Source organism: Ptychodera flava, chromosome 12 (assembly GCF_041260155.1).
Source record: "Ptychodera flava strain L36383 chromosome 12, AS_Pfla_20210202, whole genome shotgun sequence".
Taxonomy (NCBI): domain Eukaryota; kingdom Metazoa; phylum Hemichordata; class Enteropneusta; family Ptychoderidae; genus Ptychodera; species Ptychodera flava.
In genome coordinates, this window is record NC_091939.1 from 11280226 (window position 1) to 11287592 (window position 7367).

Sequence of the window (7367 nt, forward strand, 5' to 3'; positions counted from 1 at the left end):
ACCTGTCACATGATAGTTATGTAAATAATGGTGACCCTGTGGTTACCAAAATGTTCTTCTATATCTAGGCTTTCAAAAAATGTATACTTTACTGGGGTTATGAGCTTTTTAACCATCAGAGAATTGTTAGATTACAAAGGTCAATTTCTTGTCTTGGAACCTTAAAGAAACCAGACGTTATCTTAGACATCGCGACCCATTTTTACAAAATTGAACGACTGTCTACTTGCATTTTGAGTACGACATAAAACTTTTCTCTGAGGGGGAATTCAACCGGAAACACTGAGCTATTTCCATCTAATAGACTCCTCTAATGTAATTTCTTCAAATACCACGATGCATCAAAAAGATCCACATACTTGAAGGTGAAAAGACAAGTACAGAACGTAAACATGCCGTCTCTGACTTAAGAAGTCAATGAAATACGAGTTAATGGCATAGCATTCCTTTCGAAATTCTTCGGATTGTGCGAAATTTCTTAGTATGTTCTTCTGGGAAATTGCTAAATTGCTACATTTAACCTTGACGCCTACCGTCTACCGGACACGCCACATGTACACAGATAAACTCATCTCCCCCCCCCCCCTCTCTCTCTCTCTCTCTCTCTCTCTCTCTCTCTCTCTCTCTCTCTCGTTTGACAGATCACTATTCCATAATACTGTTTAAACTGAATAAAAACATTCCAAGCCTCTTCGATTTAGGATTCTGTTACTGGGCCAATGTGACGTCTGTGAAAGATTAACTTAATCACCAACGCGACACGCATGACTATCACAACAGTACTTAACAATACCCTTGCAAGATAAGTTATGATCATGTCCTCTTTGTTTAGCGTCGTTTTTCGAACAAAGACGAACATATAAAAGCATGTTGATACTTTAATCATAGTTCGCATGTATACAACACTTGTAAATCTATAAAATTCAAAATTTTACAGTATAAATTAACGTTTAACGTTTGTCAATATGTACATCATACCACATACTAGTGAATCGAATCATCGGATCACCTTAAAAATATCCTAATATTCCTTGAGAATAAGATCTTAAATTTCGTCAAAATAACTTAAATAACTTACTAATACATTAAGTTATGTATAAGTCTACGAGACTTTAAGCTTCTTTGCAGCCATGCATTCACTCGTCACTCGAAGTGAAACTTCGTTTCTTCGTCCAGGTACGTTTTAGTTTTACTATTTACGGACCTGACGCAATAAGACAAATGCATTCTTACATGAATATCGGTAGATGACTAATTAAAAAAAGTTTCCACACTCGTTTATTAAGCAATACCGTAATTAAATAATTCATAAATACTAGTTCCAGACAAAACTCTTTTGAGTGCAACACATTACTATATTGCAGTTTTGGCGTTAAACGCCGAAAATATATTATGGAGAAAAGTCATTTAATATGCAGCTGCTGTCAGTCGGTTCAAGTTCTTTAAACCATATCAATGTCCAGAGGTGGTAACAATCATCTGCTGATTGGTAATTTCAGATGGACACGTTTGTACTGCTTCACAGTTTGTTCGTTTGTTTCTGTTTTTGTACCACGGTTCAACCCCTTAACCGCGGGGTGAAAATAAAATGGATACACAACATGCACTGCAACATTCATGTCCACTTTTTTCAAAAGCACAGGAATGTCAGTCAAACCCGAGAAGTGTCGACTTTTTCACCTTGGTAGTGAGTGAAAGCACTGTTCACCGTCGCAAATAGACTCATTGCCAATGTCACCGTCTGTGGATTGAGGGCGCTATCTCATGCCACAGACGCTCTCTTCAGTTCTCTGTTGCGCATACTCCTCCCTCCACAGTTCATCCAGTAAACTGCTCTGTTTTTCGGATATTCACTGTCCACGGCTTCTTTTGAGTCATCGTAGCGCCAATATTTATTCCCCTTGAAGAAATAAGTTTTACCGCCTTCCAGCTGACGGCAGCATCGACGTCGGTTGGCACACCTGCCCAATTACGCTCGATTTTTTTCGGAAAGTCTTCGGAAACTTGGCCGGAGAACTCGTCCCACTCATAGTACTTTGCACCCTTGAAAACGTAAATCTTGCCACCCCATTCAAGAGCTGCATCCGGTTTGTTTGGTAGGCCTGTTCTTTTGATCTTCTTGGGGAATCCAGGCCTGAGTCTTTGCCCGTTGTACACCCAGTATCTATCACCTATTTTAAATAGTGAAAATGACGTTTCTTAGTTATCGGTTTATAGAGAAAATGGTGATGTTGCTAAAAGCAACATTATTCATTGACTTATTATTCATCCACCCATTCATTCATTTATTCATTCATTCAAGTATTCACTCAGTCATTCATCCATCTGAATGAAAAAGAAAACCGGTCTAGTCCCTTACCTTTGAAGAAGTATGTCCATCCGGTCGACGATGACGTCACTGCAGCATCGATATTACTGGGAAGGCCCCTGTAAACAGTTTTTATTTTCTTCGCTACCCCATCCATTACTCCATCGCTGGAGGTCTTCCACATGTGCATGCCATGAACAAGGAAGATATTTCCATCTTTGTCTGATAACGAAGAAAATGAGAGATCCGGTTCAAAATATGAATTAAAGTGAAAGCTCTCTTTGCCTCTCTCTCTCTCTCTCTCTCTCTCTTCTCTCTCTCTCTCTCTCTCTCTCTCTCTCTCTCTCTCTCTCTCTCTCTCGTTTATACAGTAGTTTGTAGATTATAGTTGTTACACCGTTAAGCATAGTTTCCGGCATGAAATCATCGCATATGAAAAATATTGACGATTCTCACCTGAAAAGGTAGCATCGAAGGGTTCCCTGCAGGCTTCGGTCGTGATTCGCTGCGCAGTTGGCTGTTCTTTGTCGTCGTTTTCGGTCTTACCGTCGCCGTTGGGTTCACCTGGAAAATAAAATCGCAATGAACGTCAGCTAAATGAAGTTATAGATCAGTCACTCTACCAAAATTAAATTCTCTGACAAGTGAATTAATCCTTCTTCTCATGATGCATGGCTGGGGCTGCTTCGGTTACGTTTTGTGCAGTATGACTTGAGCCAAACTAGCCTTTAGCTACTCTACTGGCAGCTTAAGTAAAATCAATCGTTCTTCTAGCCCTATTTCGACGGGTAATATTTATGATTGTTTGAGCTCACCATAAAGTGCTTGGATTCCTAAAATGTCATCCTGGGACAGCTTATAATCGGGTTTATATTTCTGGTATATTGGGTACATAAGGGAGCCTTTGGTTTTGGAATGTCCAAGTCCTAGGCTGTGGCCGAACTCATGCGCAGCAATGGAATAGAGGTTTCTGCCCTTTCTCTGGTACACAGTGAAGAGTTCAGCGTCATCAAAGTGAGCGTCGCCATTCTTTGGGAAGAACGCATGCGCCAAAACGCGTCCTGCAATGAGAGAGAGAAGACACTTCAAGTTAGAAAGTAATTGAAGAAAAATCAACGTGTTTTTCTACTGTTTTGCGGAGTTTTTTTTGGTTTGGTTTTACATCATTTTACAATGAGTAGATTGTATGACGTGATTAAGATGTGCGATCTTGGAAAAAAGGGATTTGAGTGTCATTATCTATAAATTTGCATAACTGTTGCAAAAGCAATAGAGTAATAGGCGGGGAAATATAGAGAACATTGCATAGAACGTCACATACAACACATGATCCTTGTGTCAATGCGCAAGTGCAACAAGACATTGCAGACATTTCCACATTTTTCAACCTGTTCTGTACTTGTTTGGTTATTGTCGTTTCACGTTGGCGTTACTATAGAGTGATTGAACAAATGGAACTGTGTTCTTATTTAAAATGTGAGTTTGTTTGACAGTTTATAATTGGCGTGCGCATGCATTCAAACAGAAGGGACGAATTTCACAGTCAATACGGTAACATCAGTGCTTAAAAGTCGGATTTCTGATTTCAAATTCTGATTTCTGATTTTCAGATTTTACATAATAGATAGTGTGTAACACACCAGGGAAATAAGCAAACGATCGAGGCGTACGTACCTGGTCCATCAAAGGCACTCTTTTTTCCGTCTCCATGATTACCAGTCACAAACTTGATCGCGATATCGGCTTCACCGGAGATAACTTCAGTGAAGGTCAACGGTGACACAGCAGACCAGAGTTTGAATGCCCGCTCGATGGCGTTCTTCATTTCTGACTCCTCCATGTCCTTAGTAAAATTGACTATCCTATACGTCAGGTCAAATTTGTTCCATTTTCTTCCTGTCGAGGAGGCAAACGATAGGTGTAAAAGAGTGACTATAAAGAGGGAGAAATAGCGATATTACAGAAAGTTATCTTTATTCAAAGCCGAAGAATAAAAACATCCTATAACTGAAAACTTTTGAAGTCACCTTTAACTGTGTATCTTTTAGATCTTCTGTTTTTAGATCCGCCGCCGTTCAGTCCTTTTGGTACAAAATCGATGCTGTCAGGTACACCACAACGAGGCAGTTTCATCTGTCTTTTCGTTTCCCGGTCAATCTTGCCAGTTTGAGGAATGTCAGCCATCTTCTGAAAATTTCTGCGGGTGAACAAAAATTTGGAAGAGATGTCCGTTATAGACATGAACCTCGTAATAAAGGAAAAGCAATTCCATACATCGTTCGTTGTTTGGTTGTTTGCGTTATTTTATCGTATCTTGAATGCCATAGCATCGGCGTGAGTTGTGTTCTGTTTTGTGTTTTCGAACGGGAAATTCAAATGTGCAAGTTTCAGCCACGCACCTTCCAGGTCGTTCGCTACTTTTGTTTTCTATTCCACGTGAAGTCCATTATGACTTCAATTTGAAAATCTACTGTATTCTTATTTTGTTTATGTGTCATCACGTAGCGATTGATGTATTTGTTTGCATTTTGTAACACTCTGGTTCGTTTGGCTTTGCTAATCTACTCAATGAATTAATTACAAGTGTAGTGAAAATGCAAGAAGTCACGCATTACAAATCGTTCAAATCAAAACAGAGTATAAACTCTAGAAAGCTCAGTGTGGGCTACTTCACGGTCTTTACCTGATAGCTTCTGTTGCACTGATCATGCCCATTGGGCCAGACTGTCCTTCTGACGGTGATGACGCTAGATAACCAAACGTTGACAAGTAATCCTGAAAGACAACAGGAGATAAATTTGATTGTTATTGTTATTGTTGCTCACATGATCTATGCTCATTCAATATTTATTTAAATCTTTCGAACGTATTTTCGCTACTGTAAGATTTTACCACACTCCCTCCACACGATACAGTAAACAAGTCCTTGAAGGTACTATGCCGTTATTTAGTTTCACATTCAAGAGGAAGGTCGCTTTATCTGATGTAATCAGTCACGCAACCTTGAAGGTGTGTCAACTTGAATGAACTTCAAGTTGTTTTGGCGGTCAGTTGGAATTCCGTTACGCTACCATGAACCATTGCCACTTTAGGTGAGCAAAGCATATTACGGCTGCCCTTTAATTAGACTTGCGGCTGGAATTTCAACTACATTATGCTCTATGCGTTTAACATTCTGATTACTGAACAGAAGCTATGGCGGCGATCAGCGCTATTCGGCGATTATGTCCCCGTGAGCAATTTTTAATACGTCAAATAACCTAACGGCAAGAACTCACCAGAAAACTCAAATATGAAACGGAGAAACTGTCGATTTTAAATGCGTTTCGAAAGGTCATCGCTGACACTGTATTGGCAATGGACCCCCCCCCCCCAACCCTCCAAAAAACACTCTCCCCTTTTCACGTCCATTGACGTTATCAAATTGACATCACTTCAGCTGATCAACTCACACAGAAAAAGTGATTAGCGCTCACAGTCCCAACATATTGTCGCACAGTGATTGCTGCCATACGTCGACAATCTCTGGTCTTCAAGCAAACAAAAGAATCAAGGAGAAGCTTTTTTTATTTAAGACAAAATTCCAATTATGATCGTTTTCGACGAACAAATGTACACACAGAAAGATGCTACCATGAAGTTAGTCATGCTATCTAAACTTCGATTCCCATCCGTGGAAACTTTTGATTCGAAGCCAAACCTGTGCCCAAAAGATAGGGTCGCGAATTTCACCCGTTTAGTGTCGAGAGCAATGGCAGGATACTGAAATATTATTTGCATTATTTTTAAATAACGATGCCAGGTTTGAACTTCGAAACGTAACAAGCAGGTTACATTCACAAAGTCTATAAAAAATGGTTTCTTTCTAAGTGCGTACAGCATACTTACATATGGATCAATTTTATTCGGCCGTCGACGCCTGAAGGTGGCCCTTTTTTCTCTGATCTCGCCTTCAAGTGGTCCATCATCACTTAATAACGAAGCTGCTCCGCAAATGCTGACCAATAAACATAAAAATATAACAGAGGTAGTATACATGTTGGACACGTTGGTTGGAGTTGACATCGGTATAAGTCTGCAGTAATGTTGGTCGTAGACCGACAGCGGGTTAGTAACCTGTGTGTTTTGATCGGAGTGCGTCGGGTGGGAGAGAAGCACTGTTTTAATGACAGTCACGGGAGAAATTGGACTTTTTATAGGGTGGCTGGAATGTTTGGCCAGTTATTTGTGGCCCTGGATGGCTTTTTGAAAGTAATCGGTGTTAATGAACGTCGGAAGTTGAGCCAGCAGCCCTCAAGGAAAGGTCGGAGAAATAGTTTGTCAATGACAGACACACAATGAGCATTGACTTGCTTGCGAACAACGCAAGTGACCTTAGCATTGACTATGATGCAATCGATCACACCCATATGCGCTCACTTTGCACTGCCATGCTATTTACCTCTTTACGTGTCTTTAACTAATTTGATATAAAAATGGAATCATTTTGCGGAAATTTTGTTTCACTCTTCCTACCTGTGGCATTGAGAGTTGATCTTTGCAAAGCCATGGTGGTTAGTCGGCCTGAAACTTGAAACCACATCCGGGGATTGAGTTATTCCAGCTTACGACAACTCACCACAATTTTCCAGTTTCGGATTAGCAACGGCTCGCACGCGATTAAACGTTACTCGAAAACATCCGCAATAAAACACTTTGGGATTTAAGTCTGCTTTAGCTGTTATTTAAAATTTCATAACAGTTAAGGAGGTTTACTTTTCGTTTTCCCATTAACAGACAACATTTGCTATAAATTCAAAGGGCTATTGCTACAGTAGGATTTGATAATCTTCTTTATTATTTTTGTTTCATAAAACATTCATAAAACAATTTTTTCTTCTTCTCGTTCCTTAAGCATATGTCAGTACAAAGAATTAGCCTTGAAAACACGCTGTTTACAAAACATACATTGTTATTACTGTTGTTGTCTAAGGGTTCTAGACAGACGTCTGGACCAAAATTCACTTGTCAACAATGACGTAACACTCATATAAAGGCTCTGTCGACAAGTGGAACTTGA

General features: G+C 39.8%; 1 pseudogene; it reads right to left on the reverse strand.

The window, feature by feature from the left end:
• Nucleotides 1-860: 860 nt before the first annotated feature.
• LOC139144985 (matrix metalloproteinase-19-like) lies at nt 861-6540 on the reverse strand (annotated as a pseudogene).
• Between the last annotated feature and the right edge of the window lie 827 nt (nt 6541-7367).